This window comes from Biomphalaria glabrata, chromosome 2 (assembly GCF_947242115.1).
Source record: "Biomphalaria glabrata chromosome 2, xgBioGlab47.1, whole genome shotgun sequence".
In the NCBI taxonomy this organism is placed as follows: Eukaryota; Metazoa; Mollusca; class Gastropoda; family Planorbidae; genus Biomphalaria; species Biomphalaria glabrata.
In genome coordinates this window covers 40,640,302-40,665,185 of record NC_074712.1, presented here as the reverse complement: position 1 = coordinate 40,665,185, position 24,884 = coordinate 40,640,302, and the positions used below count along the sequence as shown (strand labels likewise).

Here is a 24,884-nt window from a genome sequence, read left to right as displayed (position 1 = left end):
TGTTAATCTATAGACCCTCCCCCGGACCCCCTCCCCCCCCCCAAAAAAAAAATAATTTAATAAGCCTTCATATTCACTGTGAACATTTCTATTTTTCGTCATACATGTAGATCAAGGACAGACTGGGTGGTCCAAATCGTGCCCGACATTAGCATACAGACTGGCCCACAAATTGCGTGGTCTTGAGCTAGGGCATGAAACACTTGGTGCTATGGTTGCCACTCTACTGACCGTAAAGTCTGTAAAAGATTTTTTTTTAAGGTAAAGCGATGGCCAATTATGATACTCTGTGGAGCCTCTTTTATAAGAGAGTATGAAACCTTTTACGACCTTCACTTTCATTGAAAGCGGCCCATTTGGTGCCGGCTCACCAGGCATTAGCCCTGATGCCCATATTTGATGTCAATAAAATTTGATGTTATAGAATAGCGTTTCACGTTATTAAATGGTATAAACTACATTTCATACTGTAGTCATTTTCGTAACAAGACAAGAAAATTCTTTATAATAGAGTATTTTTTTTCTCATAATAACTAACAAATGCTAGATAAAAAAACAAACAATAAAACATTTCTACAACGCCCTATCCCCCCCCCCCCCAACCCGAGAAATAATCCCAGTTAAGCGAATGTAAGGATTAAAAGTCAGATTTACTACACTTCATACTATTCCAATGATAGGCCTTATATCTAGACTTAGAAGACTATGTACACAATTTTCATGAACATCAATTTATTACACTCATATATAAGTCTATGCATATGATTACACTCTTGAATGAATGCCGAAATCCCCAAAGACGTCTAGTCTGTTCAAGAGAAATAATGTTCTCGTTCTATAGCCAAATTCAAATTTATTTTTTTTACTTTGAAAAATTATAACGGTCAAGCTAGAGTTTTCCCATTTTCACAAACGAGCTATTAATTATTTTACCAACGATACATAGCAGCTGTCAATTTTTTAGGAAAATCGTAAGAACCGTTTTCGAGAAACGCGTAAACCCACCCAAAAGTTCTAACCAGGTTCTAGTTTCCACGAAGTTACGAATTGAATAGAGGTATTGAAAAAGGAAAGATCTTTTTGGTTTATTCATTTTTTTTAATCGACCATGTCTACTTTATAGATAAAAAAAAAGATTTACAGGAAATGTGTAGACAAAAAAAACAAGACAATACAAACTGAAGTCACATAGACTGCCATAGAGGGCTACAAACAAATGATGGAGGTAGTGGACTATACTATTAAGCAGAACAGATGAAAACTGAAGTTCGATCAATATTTTCAAAGATGCAGTTTGTCGTATTTGCTTTTCTTCCTTTCGTTTTTGTGTTGAATTTCAAACGATTCTCGTTTAATTTGTTTGTTTGTGTGTTTTTTATTCTGTGAACCAGTTAGCCTTTTAATCCAGCATCACTTGAAACAGATCGATTCTCTCCATAAATCAATCCTTTATCAGAGCTGACTGTTTCCTTGGCCTGAGATGTGCTCTGGAAGCACTGTCAATATCTTCACGCAAACACAATGTCAGGAACAGTGTCCAGCACAGGCATACGGACACATTGTCAGGACTAGTGTCCAGCACAGGCATACGGACACATTGTCAGGAACAGTGTCCAGCACAGGCATACGGACACATTGTCAGGAACAGTGTCCAGCACAGGCTTACGGACACATTGTCAGGAACAGTGTCCAGCACAGGCATACGGACACATTGTCAGAACTAGTGTCCAGCACAGGCATACGGACACATTGTCAGGAACAGTGTCCAGCACTGGCATACGGACACATTGTCAGGAACAGTGTCCAGCACAGGCATACGGACACATTGTCAGGAACAGTGTCCAGCACAGGCATACGGACACATTGTCAGGACTAGTGTCCAGCACAGGCATACGGACACATTGTCAGGAACAGTGTCCAGCACAGGCATACGGACACATTGTCAGGAACAGTGTCCAGCACAGGCATACGGACACATTGTCAGGAACAGTGTCCAGCACAGGCATACGGACACATTGTCAGGAACAGTGTCCAGCACAGGCATACGGACACATTGTCAGGACTAGTGTCCAGCACAGGCATACGGACACATTGTCAGGACTAGTGTCCAGCACAGGCATACGGACACATTGTCAGGACTAGTGTCCAGCACAGGCATACGGACACATTGTCAGGAACAGTGTCCAGCACAGGTATACGGACACATTGTCAGGAACAGTGTCCAGCACAGGCATACGGACACATTGTCAGGACTAGTATCCAGCACAGGCATACGGACGAATGAAAGGGGGTTGAGTTGGCAGTCTAACATATCATCTTTGAGGAACATCAGAACAGTGTCAATGGTTTTATGTCCAGTCAGCATAATTCTTGTTAGGATTATCTGTTGATATTATAGTGTTTTTTTTTTGGCACATTTTGATTTTGTAGCTCTAACATCTAACACACATACACACACACACACACACACACACAAATGCTCAGACAACGCTGGAGATTTGCGTCTACTTTGTATAACTATTAATAGATGGTTAGTTTGGTGTTACGTATGGTGGAGGGGGCAAAATATGTAGGTCATAGCTGGGACTGAGTAGCCACGGGAAATACTGCATTCCTCATTAATCTTCGGACTCGAAGACAAGCCTTATTATTATTATGGTGAACAACTATTAACATATTAGCTACTTTAGTGGTATGTGTTTTAGAGGTGTGTGATAATTTTTGTTTTCTTTCTGTAAAATCAAATTTCCAAGCTTCTTCACTTGCAGCCCAGAGTAGTTTGTATTGTTCAGACGGCAACAGAGATCTTTGAATATAGCGTCCTTGACATTGCTAAGTTAATCTATTGATCTCAACATTTTGTTCCTATCTTTCTCTATTTATTTCTCACGTTTTTCTTGAAGTTAATGTATATCACCCCCACATCTTACCCCCACATCACCCCCACATCTTACCCCCACATGTGTTCATGCTGTTCTCTTTTTCTGTGGCTGTATTTTATCGTTATTTTAATGTGCAGCGGATCATAAAATAAAAAATGAAAACTAAAAAACGAGATTTTTGTGTTAAAAATTGTCGTGAAATTCCCAATGATATTAAAATAACTAATCAACAAACAAAAAATTAAACATTTAACATGGCGCTCAATAGGACAGATGATGTCAAATTTTTGTGGCCAATGGTAATCAAGAATAGTAAAACATGTTAAAATAATACCTTTTTAAAAACTAATATTTATATTAAGTGTAATAGTATTAAGTAGTCTGGATCTGTCATTTAATGAAATTGTGTATAGAACTAGACTAATAATAATAAATCTGTGCTGTTAGAAATACTTTTACCAATTGTTTTTGTTTAGGGCAATTTCATGATTTTAGCTTTCTCACTGCGCTATGATCCTATCACTTGTCTGGACCAGTTGAAGGAGGGTCTGAATGGGTACAGTGATAGCTTTTTAAATGTATTAAAAAAATTGTACGACTTTAACTCGAACTCAAGGGCTGAAGCCCATCTGGCCGATGCACTAGCCACTGTGCCATCGAATTTTTTATGAAAATAGAAGGTTTTATAGTTATCAATTGTTAGTTTCAAACTTTCAAGCGGCGACGTCCTGATTCTCAACACAAAGTGTAAAAAGGACAATTTCCACTTATATCAGATTCGTTAAATATAAGTCATGTCCCTTGTTCGACACAGAACAAAGTAATGGATTACCAATTGTTAATTAACTAAATGATTAATTTTTTTTTACTTTTGTATTGTCACGTACAAGAAATAATTGTGTATAATTTCAACTTGACCAGAGATCGGGTGTGGGAGAAATAACATGTATTTAACAATTTATTTGTTAGCCACAAAGCACAAGGGCTACAAAGGCAGTCATTACTAATTGAAACAGTGTACACATTACTAATTGAAACAGTGTACACATTACTTAATCAAAATGAAAACAAAAGAAAAGAAATAATGATTTAAGTCATGAAAAAGATTAATAATAATAATAATAATAAACTTTTGACCAGACAGACGGACTGAGTTAATATAAGGTTTCTACAAATGACTGTAAATGACCCTACCAAATGTCAACTGACCAACTAACCCGAGTGAACTGAACTGAAGTGAACCCAAGTGACGTTTAAGAATTCATAATAATTCAAATCAACGAGCCTTGGCTCTTCAGGCTCCATTTCTTTCCACCCGCCACAAAATCTCATATTGCCTATGTTTGTTGTAACGGAAGGATCTACAAATAACAATCGGCTTTAAGTTTCTTGTCCTAGACAACGAATGTACATGTTTGTAATTTTATGTCAGTTTCAAACGACGACTTCCGAAACAAACACTGCAATTAGCTTTTGGTTCAACTCTACCTGGAGGTCGTTATACCGGAAACAGAAGCTCACGGCAATCACAATTTGCGTGCATCTGAAAGATGATGCAGAAGCTGCAGGAGAAACGAGCAAATCGACATGACATTTTTCTTTCAATATAAGAGCCAGATGAAATAGATTTCAGTGCAACAGCACAAAATAATAATATTGTTCTAAAAATGTAAAATCGAATGTCAAAATAACATCAAAATAAAGAAGAAAATGTAGCCATGTTAAAATAATTCAAAAGTAGAACTTAATTTTTTTTTATGTAAGAAACTTCAATTATTTACAGAGTTTCTTACTGTCATAGAAAACCACAATAATTTATCATCAATATGTACAATTCTCACATTCTTCATAGTAACAAACAAACATGGCTCAACAGTTTGGACACCAAGAAGTAAAGAAAAGATCACTCTTTTATTTCTGTAAGTCGGACACGCGACGTAGTCACTATTCTGTCGAGCGTGAGAAAATGCAGACAGATATCTATATATATAATTCTCTTCATGGCTCAAGAGTTTGGACACGCAAGAAGAAGTAAAGGAAAGATCACTATTTTATTTCTGCAAGTCGGACGAACTAGAGATACCCTACGAAAAAAAAAAAGAGGAGGGGTGAACAAGTAGTATTCACCCGTCACAAAATGGCAGGCCCGGACCGTTGTGACCAAGAAAGATCACTCTTTTTTTTTTATTTCTACCTCACGTAAATTTAGCGACGAAAAAAAAGTGTGGGGAGAACAAGTAATCTACTCTGTATTCACCCGTCACTAAATAGCAGGGCTGGACTTAACTATTGTGGGGCCCTATGCAAAACGGATTTCGCGGGGTCAGGTTTGGGTAGGGATACGGATTATAAGTGAAAATTAAGAGTTTGTGTTAGAAAATAAATTCGTATTTTATTCATTCTTTACTACGTATAGAATTACTTAACGAGCCTTGTGTGTAGCAAAGTCATACAGTATATCATAAAAATTCTATTTCCTACATAGATCACGCTCAATAGCATGAATTACAAAATGTTTCAATCTATCTACGAGAATTGTTGACCTCAAGTAATTCTTCATTAGTTTGGGGGCGCGATAAGCTTCTTTCACCAGATTCGACAATTACCGGTATTGCATAATGCCGTTTTTTTTAAATCGCGAGTAGGATTGGCGTTTTTCATATTGAATGACACCCTAAAATGATCATTTTTGTCTATATATTTCAGGAGATTTGTTTGAGTTGTCAAAAGATTTTAATAATTGCCGGAGATTTCCAGGACCTTTTTTGTATATTTTGCAATGTCATGAGATTTTTAGGAGCTCCTGGTAAATCAGGAGACCGCGACAAATCTGTTATAAGTTATAAAATGGTTTAATTTAATAATTTACACCTAGAATTAGCGTAGGCCCTTTGAAAGTGCGGGGCCCACCGCGGACGCATAGGTTGCAGTGGCCTAAGGATGGTTCTACAAAATAGCGGCGTATGCTACGTCTTGGGTCGACTAGTATTTAAAAAAATCCTTTTAAAAAAACAAAGCTTATTTAAAGGGAAAGAACTCCGTCCTTAAAACTACATCTACCAATAATGTACAAGTTATTTTCCTTATTCGAAATAATAAATTACCAATAATTAGTTGACTATTTGAGTATTTTTGTTTATTGATTAATGCTTTGCTAGGTACAATACATAATGTTTAAAGTATCAACTTGTTCGGAGAATGCGTGAGGGAGAAATAGCGTTAACAATTATTTAAGAGGACTGTACCCAACAAATTTAGCCATATCTTTAAATACTGAAGTATTAGTTTCCCTTCTTGCTATTAAACAAAATAATAAGGTATCAGTAATTAATTGTTTAATTGGTTACTGTTTTTTTTTTACTGATTCATGTCTTGTCTGTGTCAATGAATAATTGTGCAGAGTTTTAGCTCGATCCGAGAATGGGTGTGGGAGAAATAACGTGTACACAGACAGACAGAGCGAGTTAATAGGCCTATAAGCTTTGTAAAAATTAAATAATTAATTTTCACAACTTTTCATTCTCCTATTGAGCAGAAATTTCGCACCTAAACTTCTGCTGCATGACAATACATTTTAAAAATATGAGAAAGTTCGCTTCAATATTTATTGAATTAATTTAAACATTTATTGACCCTTAAAGAGACACATATAAAGCCTAATGCTCCATTTATTGGAACTAACAATTATATTGTATTTTTCTTTTTAATTTTATTAATAATTCAAAGAACGGTAATTTGGACATATTTGGTCAGTTATACATACTGTTAAAGGCTGTGTTAATCTTACACTGGATGACTGTTAGATTGACCAGAAACTAAGAAGATTGGAGGACATTGGTTGGAACCACTAGTGGTACCCCAACAGATCGTTTGTGGGGCTTCAACAGATCATTTGTCATGCTTCAATGGACTCTTTTGGTGCTTCAACTGATCACTTTGGTTCTCAAAAGATCACTTATGGTTCTCAAAAGATCACTTATGGTTCTCAAAAGATCACTTCTGGTTCTCAAAAGATCACTTCTGGTTCTCAAAAGATCACTTATGGTTCTCAAAAGATCACTTCTGGTTCTCAAAAGATCACTTATGGTTCTCAAAAGATCACTTATGGTTCCTAAAAGATCACTTGTGGCGTCCAAAAGATAAATTGAGGCTCCTCAACAGATCACTTGCCCTATAACACCAATTATGGTCCCCTACAGATCACTTCTATTACCCCACAGAATCACGTCAATTCCAACACCCTTCAAGTCATGTGTAGGCGACCAATAGTTCTAAAAATTTTGAGACTCCTCATTCTTTAAAAAATCCCATCTCACTAGAGGCTACTCCCTTCACTTCAATTATGACTGACTGACTCTCCCTGGAGACAGAATCATAGGAAATTTTAAATAGCTTCATTATAGCCAAGAGAAGGACGAGGAACGATAACTCTACATTTACATCTAAGAAAAAAAAAAGAAGACGATCTATTTACTAATGAATCTCTTATGTTTTCGACTGCTGTGTCCTCTATCAACTGATCCGTTAGAGTTGAATATATCAGAGACTGCTGTGTCCTCTATCAACTGATCCGTTAGAGTTGAATATGTCAGAGACTGCTGTGTCCTCTATCAACTGATCCGTTAGAGTTGAATATATCAGAGACTGCTGTGTCCTCTATCAACTGATCCGTTAGAGTTGAATATATCAGAGACTGCTGTGTCCTCTATCAACTGATCCGTTAGAGTTGAATATATCAGAGACTGCTGTGTCCTCTATCAACTGATCCGTTAGAGTTGAATATGTCAGAGACTGCTGTGTCCTCTATCAACTGATCCGTTAGAGTTGAATATATCAGAGACTGCTGTGTCCTCTATCAACTGATCCGTTAGAGTTGAATATGTCAGAGACTGCTGTGTCCTCTATCAACTGATCCGTTAGAGTTGAATATGTCAGAGACTGCTGTGTCCTCTTTCAACTGATCCGTTAGAGTTGAATATGTCAGAGACTGCTGTGTCCTCTATCAACTGATCCGTTAGAGTTGAATATGTCAGAGACTGCTGTGTCCTCTATCAACTGATCCGTTAGAGTTGAATATGTCAGAGACTACTGTGTCCTCTATCAACTGATCCGTTAGAGTTGAATATGTCAGAGACTGTGGTTAAGCTGTTCATTGGTCTCGTCAGTCAATGCTATTGGTTCAAGTTGCGCGTGTCAGTCTGAATAAAAGCAAACACCGGTCAGAAAAGTTTGGAATTGATCAAACCACGTAAAAATACTTGGACAGAAAATAGAATACAGATTTCTAAAATGTCTTGAACGTATTCGTTGGCCAAGATGGCTTTTAAATTCTATTTCTGCTCAAGGTTTGCATATAAAAATGTTGATTACAAAACAATGAATGCTCAAACACTGAGATAGAAATAGAGTCCTACTCTACTGCTGTGTTTATCTGGAAAAAACTTCACTGACCTAAATACAGCATAACAAGAAAAACATTAAGAAAATACTTTTAAAAAAAAAGCTTATAGATCTATGAAGTGTAGTTGTATCAATTAGTTTGGATCAGTCATGTAATTAAATCACTTATATGGATCAGTTGGGAAAATGTTTTGTTTTTTTTTTTGAGGGGGGGGGGGGGGAAGAAAGAAAGATCTGGGTGAAGTTTACGACTGCTCATCCTAACCACGCTGATAGGGAGGTCAATAGGAATGACGAAAATTGTATAATTATCTATTGTTTTTTTTTAATTTACTTTAAAGATAGACAGACAGACAAACAGAGTAAAAACGTTTTTAAAAAATTCAAATATATTTTTGTACCCACCGAAAGCGAGAGAAAAAAAAAGCATTTATAGAACTTTTTTTTTTTGACATAAGGTTTGTATCTCAGAAGGTGCAAAAATCATATCCTAGTAATTATGCTAAAATTTTAATAGGGCTAGATTTAATTCCATTTAATTCAAGAAATTAAGATAAAGATAGCATGTCACATGACTTTCATCCTGTACATTTGTAGCAAAACTAATGTCTTGTGAGGAAATCAGATTTGTTTCTCTCATAAAGGCAAATTATTAATGAAAAATCGTATATAAACATGAAGACCACAATAACAAAAAGAAAATAAAAAGACAATGAAACGTATTTTATATTTCAATCCAAATAATTATTTTTTTCAAAGAAATTGTTTCTTATGTTTTTACTTTTCAAACTATTAGTAAGCATTGAAATAAACCTTGTTTATAAGTCCAATCTGCATGGTCGTGAGGTATGCGCGCTGGACTTTCGTTTAATGATCTCGGGTTCGAACCCTGCAAGCTGCCATCCCTCGCCGTCCTGCGGGAGGTTCGGGCTGGGATATTATTACCTTCAAATTTTGAAGGAATATCCGAAATATGTAAAATTTTAGAAACCACATACATACAACATACAAATGTACAACTTATGATATATGGCTGCTTCTGTCTTGAAAGGCATGAGACACATCCACATGAATCACTGGTTTTATTTTTTTCTTAACCCAGGGCATAATCTGATATAACTAAACAAGCTTATGATGTTAGCTGGTAAATAAAGGACAGCGCAAGTTGCGCTAGTATATAATTACAATAAAATTATTAAATGTGTGAAGGTTATTTACGCTACATTATCTTCGTTTGTTTTAATTTATTGAAACAAATTTAATGCATTTAGGCCTCTGTCAGTTATACTGTAACGTCTTCTAAAGACCATATTAAATGTGAAGGTTTTGTCATGTAATACTACACATTAGGAATATTAATACCAAAGAAAAATATTTTAAAAAATAAATCTCATTGTATGGTAACAAAGATTAATAATATATTTTTTTTACCTTTGAACAGAAAGAGTTACTTCCTCTCTGTAAGAATGAGCATACAACAGATCGCGTAGATAGAATTTTGAGAAATACCAGACATCTCACTGTTAAGTACGATGCATCAATTGAATTCCATACCGCGCAATCTATAGCTATAAGAGTTCACTCCCATCTCCCGCCTTTGGTGAGAGATACTTGTTACGTGTGCCAAGCAGACGAGATGGTGTGTCCGGTGGAGGCCAGAACTGTAGCCATCTCTTCTCCAGGAAATCAGACTTTAGGATCTAGCGTTCCCAATCTCCACTATTTGTTATTTAGATTCGGGCGTTCAATTAAGTAGCGCAGATAAATGAGGGATAGATTTGTATTGATCTGTTGAGGTGTTTAGATATATCCAATTACTCATGCACCAGATCACGTTTTCAATCAAGATGCATCCATAGATTAGTCAAATCATTTAGAATAAGTTTATATTTCATAAGATATATTTGTAACAGTTTATATAGGGGTAATTTAATTTATTTTTGAAATATATTTCATAAAAAAAAACATGTATACTTTAAGCATTGAGAGTACTCTTAAAACAGCAATCATATTTGTCTTTTAGGCTGAGATAAAATAGTGGCAAAGTAATTGAACAACTCCAGTTCAAATCCCCAATAGTGACCAAAAAAAAATTAATTCTAAATTGAACACGAGTGCCTAAAATCAGCACAAAAGCCCTCTCCGTGATAACCCCACCCCTCATATCCACAAAAGGGAGATTTAAGATTTAATTATTTTCAGCTTAATTATATAGTATATTGACTCTGTGTTGATGGTCGGTACTTGGCTTGTAGTTAGTACAAATAAAAGTATGTAGGCGTATTGAATCTTGAATAAATAAGCTTTCAATAACTTGAACAACTTTCTGTAATGAACACATTTTATAACAACATTCACAGATTTCACTTGAAATGAGATATACATCTAATAGTAATAAAAATGATATTCAAACAAAATCTAGCTCTCTAGAAAAACATGTCTTAAGTCTTCCCAATCTCACTGCCGCTCTAGACCCTGTCGTTATTTGTATCATTCACCAAGACCAAACATTGAATGTTCTCTTTTTGTTTTCATCATCACCTTAAACACACACACAAACACACACATACACACACTCCATAACACTCGCTACTTTTTTAAAAAAAATATAGGTTAATAATAATAATAAACCCAATCCGTGACTGAAATATTGCGCTAGAAACAAAATGGGAATAGTTCAGTACTCTCAACAGATTGAACTTTCACACTGCCATTTTGTTTCCTGCAAACTGAAAGGCAAGAAGAGGTAACTCTAATCTATATCCCCCACCCTTTCTGTTCCAACTCTTTTTAGCCTTAATAATGTTGAACAAATTATGTGTAAAACCTTTCACCATTTCCATAGTGATAATTGTTTACTGTTTCTACTTTATCTTTCTAACAGAACTGTGCAGCCATGTTGGGTAAATGAAAAAGTTGAAAGTTAAGAAATATTCCAATTAAATGCGAGATCGAACACGTACTGATCAATACATGGTCGTTCCTATATTGGGATAATATTTTATTATTACAAATGACCAGCGTCTAGGGCATCATTATCGTTGCATAAAAACTTTCAGTTTTTTATTTTAAACATGTTGTGTTGAAGTGACCTGACAAAATAACACGCCCCCCCCCCTCACGAATCGGAGCCCCTGGGAGACTGTCTAGATCACGTATGCTTAAGGCCGACTCTGAGTGCATGTTCTATAAAGACCTGGATGAATGTCTCAGACGCACCATTAAGCATCAATGAACCAGTTTGGGTGAAGAAGGTAGATGACTCAACAAAAAATCCTGCCCAGGAACTTCACTTACTAAAAACGGTACTTACTAAAAAAAAGTATTTAACAAATTATAAATAAGTTCGCGCTATTTTGTGCTGGTCATAGAAAGTCAAACTGAAGAGCTCTACACGACACACTCTGTCAAGGGCCGCAACTGTTTCTCTTATGAATTCGTTTACTTCTGTGTATTCTTAGACTTGATATAAACCTGAAGTTTAAAATATACCTAGATCAGTGTTTTCCCAAACTGTGTTCCGCAGGACCCTAGTGTTCCGCGAGGTCTGAATAGGGGTTTCACGAACTACTGGTATAATTAACTAGTAATAATTAACGTGAATTAACCTCTGTAACAAAATAAGCAAAGTGTTCAGCTAAATACTCAGAATGTGCGAAGTGTTCCGTTAAGAAAAAGGTTTGGGAAACACTGGCCAAGACTGTGTCTTTGTTGTGATTATGTATTTCAGCCATATTGATTCGTTCAATCGACGCAATAACGGGACAGGACGAGAGAATGAAACAGTGTCAACATTCATAACAAACAACATGTGAACGTCTATCTGTAGTGGTTCGCTACACCACAAAACATAAGTCTCGGCACAAGTGTCCCTGGTGAATAGTCAAACTTAACGGTAGTTGCTGTATCGATTTCTTAGACCATTTTACAAAGAGTAGGCCATTCATCACAAAGAGGTGTTCTTATATGAAAGTATAATCTTATGTGTGCAGTCATCGACCTAACATTTTTTTTTGGCGGGGGGGGGGGGGGAGGGGATAAGAGTATGAACCATTTGGCCAGCAACGCCTCTGAAATGAAGTCATTTTAGCAGATATTTTGTTGATATTTTCTCTGACTAACTGTTGTATATTGAATACCTTATGCTACGATGTTGACACAACAGAAAACTAAAAGTGTACTAATTGACTGGAAGGTTCTCAGAAAGGAGCCAAGACAATGTTTACGTGTAACTATGTTCTAGCGGACCAATAAGAAGGAAGAGGGGCTGGTGATGGACCCGGGTCAGCGGTGCAAGTAAATTAGGGCTCGAAATAGGACCTTAGTTTAGTTTTAATGGGAGGTCAAAGCTTAGAGCACGAGCTTTGAGTTGCAGACACAAGGAGCTGGAATACAGAGAGCTATGCGATCAGGATAGAAAATCTCAGGCTTTGAACGTGGAAGAAGATGGTTTCAGTAGAGAAATCAAAGCGTATTGACACTTCTTATTCCTAAGCCAAGCTATGTAAGTTAGGTCTATGCCACTGACCTATAGATATAATATATATATAGGTCTGTGGTCTCTGCCAAATCAACAACATTGCAATGGGAAGAAGCACAGAAACAAAATGAAGAAAGAAATGTGAATGTGAGCGGCCATGAAGACAGACTGTAAACGAAAATAGATTTTCAATTCAGAGATTAAAAGAAAGAACAAATCCTTCCACAGCGCGAGACAACCAAGGACATCTTTCAAGCCGTTTTAATTCACGTCATGCAGTTCATAAGATAGGAGATAATTATAATTAGACTTACGTCGCGTCCACATAAATATAATTATAATTGTATCGTCTATGTAGGCGAGAATAGTGTTTAATTTTAATTATGTTTATTGCTAATGACAAAGTATTGATTCCCTCCCTCTCTCCATCCCTCTCTCTCTCCCTCCCTCCCCCTCTCTCTCTCCCTCCCTCCCTCGCTCCCACCCTCCTCTCTTTCTCTCTCACCCTCCCTCCCTCTTCCTCTCTCTCTCCCTCTCTCTCTCTCTCCCCCTGCCTCCCTCCCTCCCTCCCTCTCTCTCTCTCTCTCTCTCTGGTTTAGCCATTTAACTTAACGTTTTATAACATTGTACATCATTTACTGACCACTTGCCGTGCATATAGGCTACTATTTTAAGCTCACTAATTCGTCCCGAGAAGATTTTTGGATTTTCCAATAAAGTAGTTGAAGACCCTCCATTGGATATTTTTATATTTAGATCAAAGCCATAAGTAGCAATTACATACAAAATAAATACAATACATACGACGATACAAAAAAAAACGGATGCATCAGTAGGTGTTTACTTCGTGCGGTTCATGGAGCACTACGACACTTGGTGTCACTACTGTATGGAGGATAATGAGTCAATAGAACATATCCTACGTGGGTGTCGCCACTACATGGAGGAGGATGAGTCAATAGAACGCATCCTACGTGGGTGTCGCCACTACATGGAGGATAATGAGTCAATAGGACACATCCTACGTGGGTGTCGCCACTACATGGAGGATGATGAGTCAATAGGACACATCCTACGTGGGTGTCGCCACTACATCGAGGATGATGAGTCAATAGGACACATCCTACGAGAATGTCGCCACTACATGGAGGATGATGAGTCAATAGGACACATCCTACGAGAATGTCGCCACTACATTGAGGATGATGAGTCTATAGAACACATGCTACGTGGGTGTCGCCTCTACATGGAGGATGATGAGTCAATAGGACACATCCTACGTGGGTGTCGCCACTACATGGAGGATGATGAGTCAATAGGAAACATCCTACGTGGGTGTCGCCACTGAATGGAGAATGATGAGTCAATAGGACACATCCTACGTGGGTGTCGCCACTGAATGGAGAATGATGAGTCAATAGGACACATCCTACGTGGATGTCGCCACTACATGGAGGATGATGGGTCAATAGAACACATCCTACGTGGGTGTCGCCACTACATGGAGGATGATGGGTCAATAGGACACAGCCTACGTGGATTTCGCCACTACATGGAGGATGATGAGTCTATATGACACATCCTACATTGATGTCGCCACTACATGGAGGATGATGAGTCAATAGGACACATCCTACGTGGCTATCGCCACTGAATGGAGAATGATGAGTCAATAGAACACATCCTACGTGGGTGTCGCCACTGAATGGAGAATGATGAGTCAATAGGACACATCCTACGTGGATGTCGCCACTACATGGAGAATGATGAGTCAATAGGACACATCCTACGTGGATGTCACCACTACATGGAGGATGATGAGTCAATAGGACACATCATACGAGGATGTCGCTAATACATGGAGAATGATGAGTCAGTAGGAAACTTCCTACGTGGGTGTCGCCACTACATGGAGAATGATGAGTCAATAGGACACATCCTACGTGGGTGTCGCCACTACATTGAGAATGATGAGTCAATAGGACACATCCTACGTAGATGTCGCCACTACATGGAGGAGGATGAGTCAATAGGACACATCCTACGTGAGTGTCGCCACTACATGGAGGATGATGAGTCAATAGGACACATCCTACGTAGGTGTCGAAACTACATGGAGGATGATGAGTCAATAGAACGCATCCTACGTGGGTGTCGCCACTACATGGAGAATGATGAGTCAATAGGACACATCCTACGTGGATGTCGCTACTACATGGAGGATGATGAGTCAATAGAACTTATCCTACGTGGGTGTAGCCACTACATGGAGGATGATGAGTCAATAGGACACATCCTATGAGAATGTCGCCACTACATGGAGGATGATGAGTCTATAGAACACATCCTACGTGGGTGTCGCCACTACATGGAGGATGATGAGTCAATAGGACACATCCTACGTGGGTGTCGCCACTACATGGAGGATGATGAGTCAATAGAACATATCCTACCTGGGTGTCGCCACTACATGGAGGATGATGAGTCAATAGGACACATCCTACGTGGGTGTCGCCACTACATGGAGGATGATGAGTCAATAGGACACATCCTACGTGGGTGTCGCCACTACATGGAGGATGATGAGTCAATAGGACACATCCTACGTGGGTGTCGCCACTACATGGAGGATGATGAGTCAAGAGGACACATCCTACGTGGGTGTCGCCACTGAATGGAGAATGATGAGTCAATAGAACACATCATACGTGGGTGTCGCCACTGAATGGAGAATGATGAGTCAATAGGACACATCCTACGTGGATTTCGCCACTACATGGAGGATGATGGGTCAATAGAACACATCCTACGTGGGTGTCGCCACTACATAGAGGATGATGGGTCAATAGGACACAGCCTACGTGGATTTCGCAACGACATGGAGGATGATGAGTCTATATGACACATCCTACATGGATGTCGCCACTACATGGAGGATGATGAGTCAATAGGACACATCCTACGTGGATGTCGCCACTACATGGAGGATGATGAGTCTATAGAACACATCCTACGTGGGTGTCGCCACTACATGGAGGATGATGAGTCAATAGGACACATCCTACGTGGCTGTCGCCACTGAATGGAGAATGATGAGTCAATAGAACACATGCTTCGTGGGTGTCGCCACTGATTGGAGAATGATGAGTCAATAGGACACATCCTACGTGGATGTCGTCACTACATGGAGAATGATGAGTCAATAAGACACATCCTACGTGGATGTCGCCACTACATGGAGAATGATGAGTCAATAGGACACATCCTACGTGGATGTCGCCACTACATGGAGGAGGATGAGTCAATAGGACACATCCTACGTGAGTGTCGCCACTACATGGAGGATGATGAGTCAATAGGACACATCCTACGTGGATGTCGCTAATACATGGAGGATGATGAGTCAATAGAACATATCCTACGTGGGTGTCGCCACTACTTAGAGGATGATGAGTCAATAGAACGCATCCTACGTGGGTGTCGCCACTACTTGGAGAATGATGAGTCAATAGGACACATCCTACGTGGATGTCGCTACTTCATGGAGGATGATGAGTCAATAGAACATATCCTACGTGGGTGTAGCCACTACATGGAGGATGATGAGTCAATAGGACACATCCTACGAGAATGTTTTCACTACATGGAGGATGATGAGTCTATATAACACATCCTACGTGGGTGTCGTTACTACATGGAGGATGATGAGTCAATAGGACACATCCTACGTGGGTGTCGCCACTACATGGAGGATGATGAGTCAATAGGACACATTCTACTTGGTTTTCGCCACTACATGGAGGATGATGAGTCAATAGGACACATCCTACGTGGGTGTCGCCACTACATGGAGGATGATGAGTCAATAGGACACATCCTACGTGGGTGTCGTCACTGAATGGAGAATGATGAGTCAATAGAACACATCCTACGTGGGTGTCGCCACTGAATGGAGAATGATGAGTCAATAGGACACATCCTACATGGATGTCGCCACTACATGGAGGATGATGGGTCAATAGGACACAGCCTACGTGGATTTTGCCACTACATGGAGGATGATGAGTCAATAGGACACATCCTACGTGGCTGTCGCCACTGAATGGAGGATGATGAGTCAATAGGACACATCATACGAGGATGTCGCAACTACATGGAGAATGATGATTCAATAGGACACATCCTACGTGGATGTCGCCACTACATGGAGGATGATGAGTCAATAGAACATATCCTACGTGGGTGTCGCCACTTCATGGAGGATGATGAGTCAATAGAACATATCCTACGTGGGTGTCGCTACTACATGGAGGATGATGAGTCATTAGAACACATCCTACGTGGGTGTCGCCACTGAATGGAGAATGATGAGTCAATAGGACACATCCTACGTGGGTGTCGCCACTGAATGGAGAATGATGAGTCAATAGGACACATCTTACGTGGATGTCGCCACTACATGGAGGATGATTAGTCAATAGAACATATCCTACGTGGGTGTCGCCACTACATGGAGGATGATGAGTCAATAGGACACATCCTACGAGGATGTCGCTGTCACGTCCCTAGTGACACCTCATTGTTCACAAAATGAGGACATTGTACCTATCTCAAATCAGGTCAGCGTACCCACGTTAAATGCCAGAAAGACCCCGATTAAAACTTAGCTCAAGACTACAGCAGGGAAACAAAATTAACATAGCTTAAATTACAATACAGTTTCTAGTGACACCTCGCTGTTCACAGAATGAGGACATTGTACCTATCTCAAATCGGGTCAGCGTGCTCGCGCTTTAATGCCAGAAGGACGCCGATTAAAACTTGGTTCAAGGCTACAGCAGGGAGACATAATTGGCGTAGGTTTAATTACAGAAACAATCGAGGGGAAAATTAAATGTAAACGGGTCAAGGATGGGTATTGAGATGTCACGGTTCTTTATTCTAAAGAAAGATATAAAAGGCGGAGTGTTAGCTTGAGACGAGGAGTGAGCTAGAAAGTTAGGCTTAGAAGTCGCTAGTTTTTTAAGTAAATATTTACTCTTGATCATTTTCACTGAATCCTGTATCTTTTTTTTTTATATCTTTGTACATACATTTATTGTTTCAAGTTAAGTTTTAAACAATTAAAACTCAATAAAACATATCAGCACTTTGTTACTTCATTGGTTATTAAAGTGTTTGAACTTAATCAAGGCACCTCCGAACCCACATATGTCACAAATTTATAGCATCAAGATCTGCCAGTTAAATAAACATAATAAACAGGTGACAGTCGCCACTACATGGAGGATGATGAGTCAATAGGACACATCCTACGTGGGTGTCGCCACTACATGGAAGATAATGAGTCAATAGGACACATCCTACGTGGGTGTCGCCACTACATGGAGAATGATGAGTCAATAGGACACATCCTACGTGGATGTCGCCACTACATGGAGAATGATGAGTCAATAGGACACATCCTACGTGGGTGTCGCCACTACATGGAGGATGATGAGTCAATAGAACATATCCTACGTGGGTGTCGCCACTACATGGAGGATGATGAGTCAATAGAACATATCCTACGTGGGTGTCGCCACTACATGGGGGATGATGAGTCAATAGAACACATCCTACGTGGGTGTCGCCACTACATGGAGAATGATGAGTCAATTGGACACATCCTACGTGGATGTCGCCACTGCATGGAGAATGATGAGTCAATAGGACACATCCTACGTTTGGCACGAAGGACGATGGGGACAAGGACACGAGAGGAAGTGAGCTGTGTTCGACAACTGGGTGGTCCTTGTGCAAGTAGAAGAAGACCCTACAACTCACTGCCTGATTTCTTTCACGTGCTCTAAGCGAGTCATTCTCCGCCATGTTTGTTACTAAAAGGGCTTCTTGATATGGATCGAGACCAATCGTCACAGTAGGCCTCAGAACTGACAGAGCTGTGACGTGGCAGCGAGCTATTGGTCTAAACAGGTGACGACGTTGCAGGTCAGTCTTCAGGCCTTCTATAAAGATTGGTCTGGTACGGATGCAGTAGCCTAGAAACCATGGTGCTTAAGGTGCTATTTTGGGTCCACGGGCGCCCTTGAGACAAAAATATGTTTGAGTGTAAGAATCTAAAATGTACTGAATTTTTTTGCCATATTTTTTGTTAGAAGCACTTACTGACTTAAAGTGTTTGGCTACTGTACAGAGAGTCAAAGTAAGGAAGAAATAAAAGGTTAAATCTTCTACTCTGTATTGCCACATCCACCAACTCTGACGCTACCCCCCTAAGAAGTATTGTGTGCATAACATTATCCTATATTCCGCCAGTGCTACGGACATTCCGAGTCTCGTGACTCTTAGAGCAGAACAGCGAGAAGTGCGCGAGGTACGTATTAGAGAGAAGTCTTGCTAGAAGCTTATTAACATAAATCAATATATTTGTATAGCAAGACTTTAAGTGGAGCACTTCACTCGTTTTAGTTGTTGTATATGTGTGTGTGTGTGTAAATGCGTATGTATGTATATGTATAGGTGTGTGTGTTTATATGCATGTTGGTGTATGAGTGTTTTGATGTATATGTGTTTTTACAGGCTGTAAAAAAAAAAAGAAATCTATTTACAGAAAAAAGAAAAAGTGAAAACTGTCCCACTAGACTGTGTGACTAGAGTCTTGATGAAGGACAGTGTGAATGTGTTGCCAACTTGATTTCCTCTTAGTCTTAGATGATCCTAGAAGTGAATATGAAAGTTTCCTTTCGTTTACTCATTACTTTTCAATGGACTTGTTTAAAAATAAATCTGATAAATGTCCTTATTATCAGCAGACGAGAGCTGTCACTTGTGGTGATTTTCTTTGTTTTTTTAACTTACACAATGAAGTAACAATTAATGGCTGTCTTTTTGTGAGGTATTCACTCTGAATTGTCGTCTTGATGGTCCCAGGTTCGAACTCTGTACCCGCCGCCATCCCTCGACGTACTGCGGGAGGTTTGGGTCAGGATGTACCTATCTTCAGTTCTGAAGGAACATCCGAAACATGCACGAGAGTCCCTTCTCTTTACATATAACGAGGACTCACGCTTATCTCAGACATATCTATAACGCAATACTGTATGCTTTGTCTTTTTATGTGGTACAAATAAAACTTTGTTTTTTCTTCACTATAAAGCAATTGTACCTGTTTTGTGTCTATGTAACAGTTCGCGCACACATTATTGAAGATTTAATGATGATAAATACTCTGCTTGACTGCTCTAGGTGCAAGAAACATTTCAACATTTCAATAACAAAATCGAGTCTGTCCTAAAATCAAATCAGCAGCAATTATTCCACGAAGTAAGTCTTCATTGTACAAAAATGTACAGGCCATTCGGACAAAAATATGGTTTTATTTGTTTGTTTGTTTTTGTTTACTTTAGAAAATAAGATGTTTGTGAGGAATGTATGTCGTAAATAAACAGCTGGAGAATTTTAAGATTAAAAATAAGAAAGTAATATTGTTAATCTTTTTAATATGAAAACTTGTAAATGTTCAAGTTTATATAAGTTTTTACAATAAAAAAAATTAACTTACCTGACCATTTACATAGAAGTGTTACGTCAACATAAAAACAACAAGATTTCATTCAATATTTAGCGAAGATGAAAAACAATTAAAGAAAGCAAATTAAACTCAAGGATTCAGTAGCGTGTAGATAGTACTATCTTTTGGCTACATTTTATGAATTATTTGAATGTTGTATTGTGTAATTGTATGAAGTTTCTATCCATAATAATTCCACTGTAAGTACTGTGCGTTTTATCCTAGAAATCTTTGAGCAATATCAAATTATTCAGTGGAAGACGTGATTGGTTAGCTTCATGTTTGGCTCTTTCAAGGTGGGATCATCAATTGGCTTGCATTCATTTTTTCCTGTGTGATCGAGTATTTAACACATTGGCCTGGTTCAAGGGGATTGATCAACAAATAAAAAAAAAAAGGGGAAGTCATTCACTTTTGTTTTCAAAGCCAAGAGTCTACCGAGACGCTCATTCAATGAAACGGGGGGGGGGGGGGGGAGGGGGGGAATGTCACGTTGGCTTCTACTCGTCCGTCGCAAAAAAAAAAAATGTTTGCCACAACGCCTGCATGGAATAAAACAAACTAGATCTAGTCTAGTGCTTTGCACAATGCTTGCAGCGCAACTACTTCAGGGACCTGGCATGTGTATTTATTGCCACCCGACTTGTAACTGTCACAGATTTTGATGACATTTTGTCTTGTCTCTTGTCGATACTAAGCACCATACAGTGCTATTCTTTTCACTTTCCTCTTTCTGTCTGTTTCCACCTCCCTCTCTCTCTCTTTTCTCTCTCTCTTTTGTGTGGGTCTTCAGGCCTCAAGCTATTACGCAGCGAATCGGCAATAAAGAAGTCGGTAGAATGGTGCCATTCATTCCGTCCTCGAATCCCAAAGCTCTGTCCCACGTTGGGGTGTTTATTCTAAGGCGATTGGGCCAGCCAATATTTGGATACTACAATTGATTGATACATAGGACACGCCAGAATGTGGGTGACACACGTACAGAGGAGAACCTTGTCACAGTGCCTCTGCCCAATCTTACAAATGCTTCACATTCAGAACTATCAATGTTTTGTTCAGTAGATTACCGACTGCTGTTCTAAGTAAGTGCTGACATTGCAGTCCCTATTTATACCTTATTCTTCAGAGCCAGGAAACCATAAAAACAATCAATGTAGGTTTACCCTTATACCTGTATACAATACTAGAACGAAAATCAAGACATTTTATAAAGGGAAGAGTGCGTTACACATTGAGACAGTTGCGGATTAGTGGTACTCAAAACACTACGTTACATCTCCGTGGTCTATTGAAAACGGAGGCGTCCTGGCGAGTAAAACAAGAGCTGCTGGTATAACGTTTTGTTTTATTGCTTACTAGTCGACCCACGGCGTAGCATACGTCGTTATTTTGCAGGGACGGCCTTAGGCCAATGCAACATATGCGACCGCAATGGGCCACGCATTTTCAAAGGAACCGTGCTAATTCTAGGTCTAAATTATTAAATTAAACCATTTTATAACTTATAAAAGAATTCCCAAAGCTTCCTGATTTACCAGGGGCTTCTTGAAATCTCCTGAAATTGCAAAATATACAAAAAAGGCCTGGAAATATCCGGAAATTATTAAAAACTTTAGAAAACTCATCTCCTGAAATATATAGACAAAAAGTGTCATTTTGGGGTGTCATTCAATATGGAAAACGCCAATCCTACGCGCGATAAAAAAAAACAGCATTATCCCGTAATTTTGGAATCTGGTGAAAGAAAGAGGTCAACAATTCTGTAGATAGATTGAAACATTTGGTAATTCTTGCTATTGAGCGTGATCTATGTAGGAAATAGACTTTTTATGATATACTGTATGACTTCGCTACACGCAAGGCTAGTAAAGTAATTCTGTACTTAGTAAAGAATGAATAAAATACGAATTTATTTTCCAACACAAACTCTTAATTTTCACTTATAATCCGTATCCCTACCCAAACCTGACCCCGCGAAATCCGTTTTGCATAGGACCCACAATAGTTAAGTCCAGCCCTGCTGACTGGTGAAAACAGAGTAGATTACTTGTTCTCCCCACACTTTTTTTTCGCCGCTAAATTTACGTGAGGTAGAAATAAAAAAAAAAGAGTGATCTTTCTTGGTCACAACGGTCCGGGCCTGCCATTTTGTGACGGGTGAATACTACTTGTTCACCCCTCCTCTTTTTTTTTTTCGTAGGGTATCTCTAGTTCGTCCGACTTGCAGAAATAAAATAGTGATCTTTCCTTTACTTCTTCTTGCGTGTCCAAACTCTTGAGCCATGAAGAGAATTATATATATAGATATCTGTCTGCATTTTCTCACGCTCGACAGAATAGTGACTACGTCGCGTGTTTAATAACTGACCAGGTCAGATGACATGTTGTGTATGTGTAGAGCTTTAATCAAAATACGGGTAAAATTTTGTTTTTTTTTTGGACAAGACTGAAATTTCAGGATGTTCTTGACAAGATATTTCTGTAAACAAGCAAAATAAAAAAACAATCTTAAAAAAAAATCTACGTAAAAGAACAACAAAATCACTGTCATATTTCTCAATATTTCTTTAGGAATGAGCTAAATTTTACTATATAAAACAAAATTAATTAATTACAACAAACTGATTGACTAATTGGTATTTTTAGCAGTCCCCGAAAGGAGAAAAGACGCTATTAGTTTTGTGTGAAATGTCTGTCCGTCTGTCCCGTTTAGATCTCGTAAACTATAAAAGATAGTGAAAATCCGACATCACAATAATTTATCTCCCTAACCCTCCCTTAAACCGGGCCCTGCTGCGGTAATTTACAATCAAAGCAAAAGATACTGCCTGCTAACTCTTGTCTGAATAGATCTGACGTGAACATTACCTATATGATTTTATAGTTTTAGACTAAACAAAGAGACAGCAACATTATGTGATTCTCTTCACCCTCATACCTAGGATGGACGCACAAGAAGAGACTTGAATAATAAATAGCACGGCCTAGAATTAATCATGTTTTTAGAAGCACACATAGGCCTAACTGAAATTGAGTTACATGCCAAAATTTCGTATGCCAAAGTAGCGCCGACAAAATGGTGTCTTTAAAATAGCGCCGACAAACGACTGTATTTCATATCAAGTATGTCTTGATCTAAAGATCATATTTATCTAAAGGCAGCAGAGGTTTGAATTCTGAGTTTTCCTTCTCCATCGGGCAGGAGGAACTGGTTAGCTGTAGGTGGCAACCAACCTTTTGTCCTACACGATAAGCTCCTAAACGTTATCGCCGACAGCACCTCGAGGGTGGGAAGTGGGTGGGGGCGCGTGACCGCGGGTTGATTGGTCATGAAGCCATAGGGTGAAAATCGGCAAAATCACTAACTCAGATTTGATTTCAGAATAGAAAAGAAGGAAAGTACATTCTATAACCAACATTTTAGACACATGTATATCTAGGTATTATAAAATACATAAATCTGAATCATTTATTTCGAAATAAAATGCTGCACATATTTAAATAACTGGTTGTTGAGCGTCTCGCTAATTACACACAAGACCTGGATTCGATTCCCATACTAAACAATTTTTATCAAGGATAAATTAAATATAGATGTTAAATGTTTTCTGGAAGGTTCAGCGAGTGCCGATTTAAATTATTCCGAAATCGAATTCCAGCAGTGGTTGATTTTGAAACCAATACGATGCCAATGCCGACACATTCTCATCGTATGACCTCAAAACCATCCATTCGAAGTTTAATTTTTTTTTTCTTTTCCTGCCGTGGTTGATTTTGAAACCAATACGATGCCAATGCCGACACATTCTCATCGTATGACCTCAAAACCATCCATTCCAAGTTTAATAGTTTTTTTTTTTCTTTTCCTGCCGTGGTTGATTTTGAAACCAATACAATGCCAATGCCGACACATTCTCATCGTATGACCTCAAAACCATCCATTCGTAGTTTAATAGTTTTTTTTTTCTTTTCCTGCCGTGGTTGATTTTGAAACCAATACGATGCCAATGCCCACACATTCTCATCGTTTGACCTCAAAACCATTCATTCGTAGTTTAATTGTTGTTTTTTTTTTCTTTTCCTGCGGTGGTTGATTTTGAAACCAATGCGATGCCAATGCCCACACATTCTTATCGTTTGACCTCAAAACCATTCATTCGTAGTTTAATTGTTGTTTTTTTTTTCTTTTCCTGCGGTGGTTGATTTTGAAACCAATGCGATGCCAATGCCCACACATTCTTATCGTATGACCTCAAAACCATCCATTCGAAGTTTGTTTGTTATCGGTTTGAAAGCCTAACCTACAAGATTACAAAAGAGATTTTGCGTTTTCTGTCAAGAATTTGATACCAGCTTTTGATGGTTAGAGTGGTTCTTACTACTTTAAAATATACCAATGTATAAAACTAAGATCAGAGATGACGATAAACTAAAGAAGCACAATAGTCAATAATTTTATTAATTATCATCTCCGAATCCGATTACAAATTTGTATTTGAAATTGATATAATGATAGAGAACTAGGAGTTAACCAAACAACATTGAACAT

General features: G+C 38.7%; 1 protein-coding gene across 2 annotated transcripts in view; it reads right to left on the bottom strand.

Annotated features, from left to right (window-relative positions):
* The window catches only part of LOC106054487 (cGMP-dependent protein kinase 1-like), a 275,978-nt gene extending 255,283 nt beyond the window's left edge, over positions 1-20,695 (bottom strand). Inside the window, exon 1 of one of the 2 annotated variants that reach the window (XM_056020546.1) lies at positions 20,327-20,695. The gene's annotated coding sequence lies outside the window, so the exon portion shown is untranslated. Of the gene's footprint in view, positions 1-9,713; positions 9,864-20,326 lie in introns of those variants that run through there. The other variant, XM_056020547.1, reaches the window with a different exon arrangement.
* Positions 20,696-24,884: the final 4,189 nt, after the last annotated feature.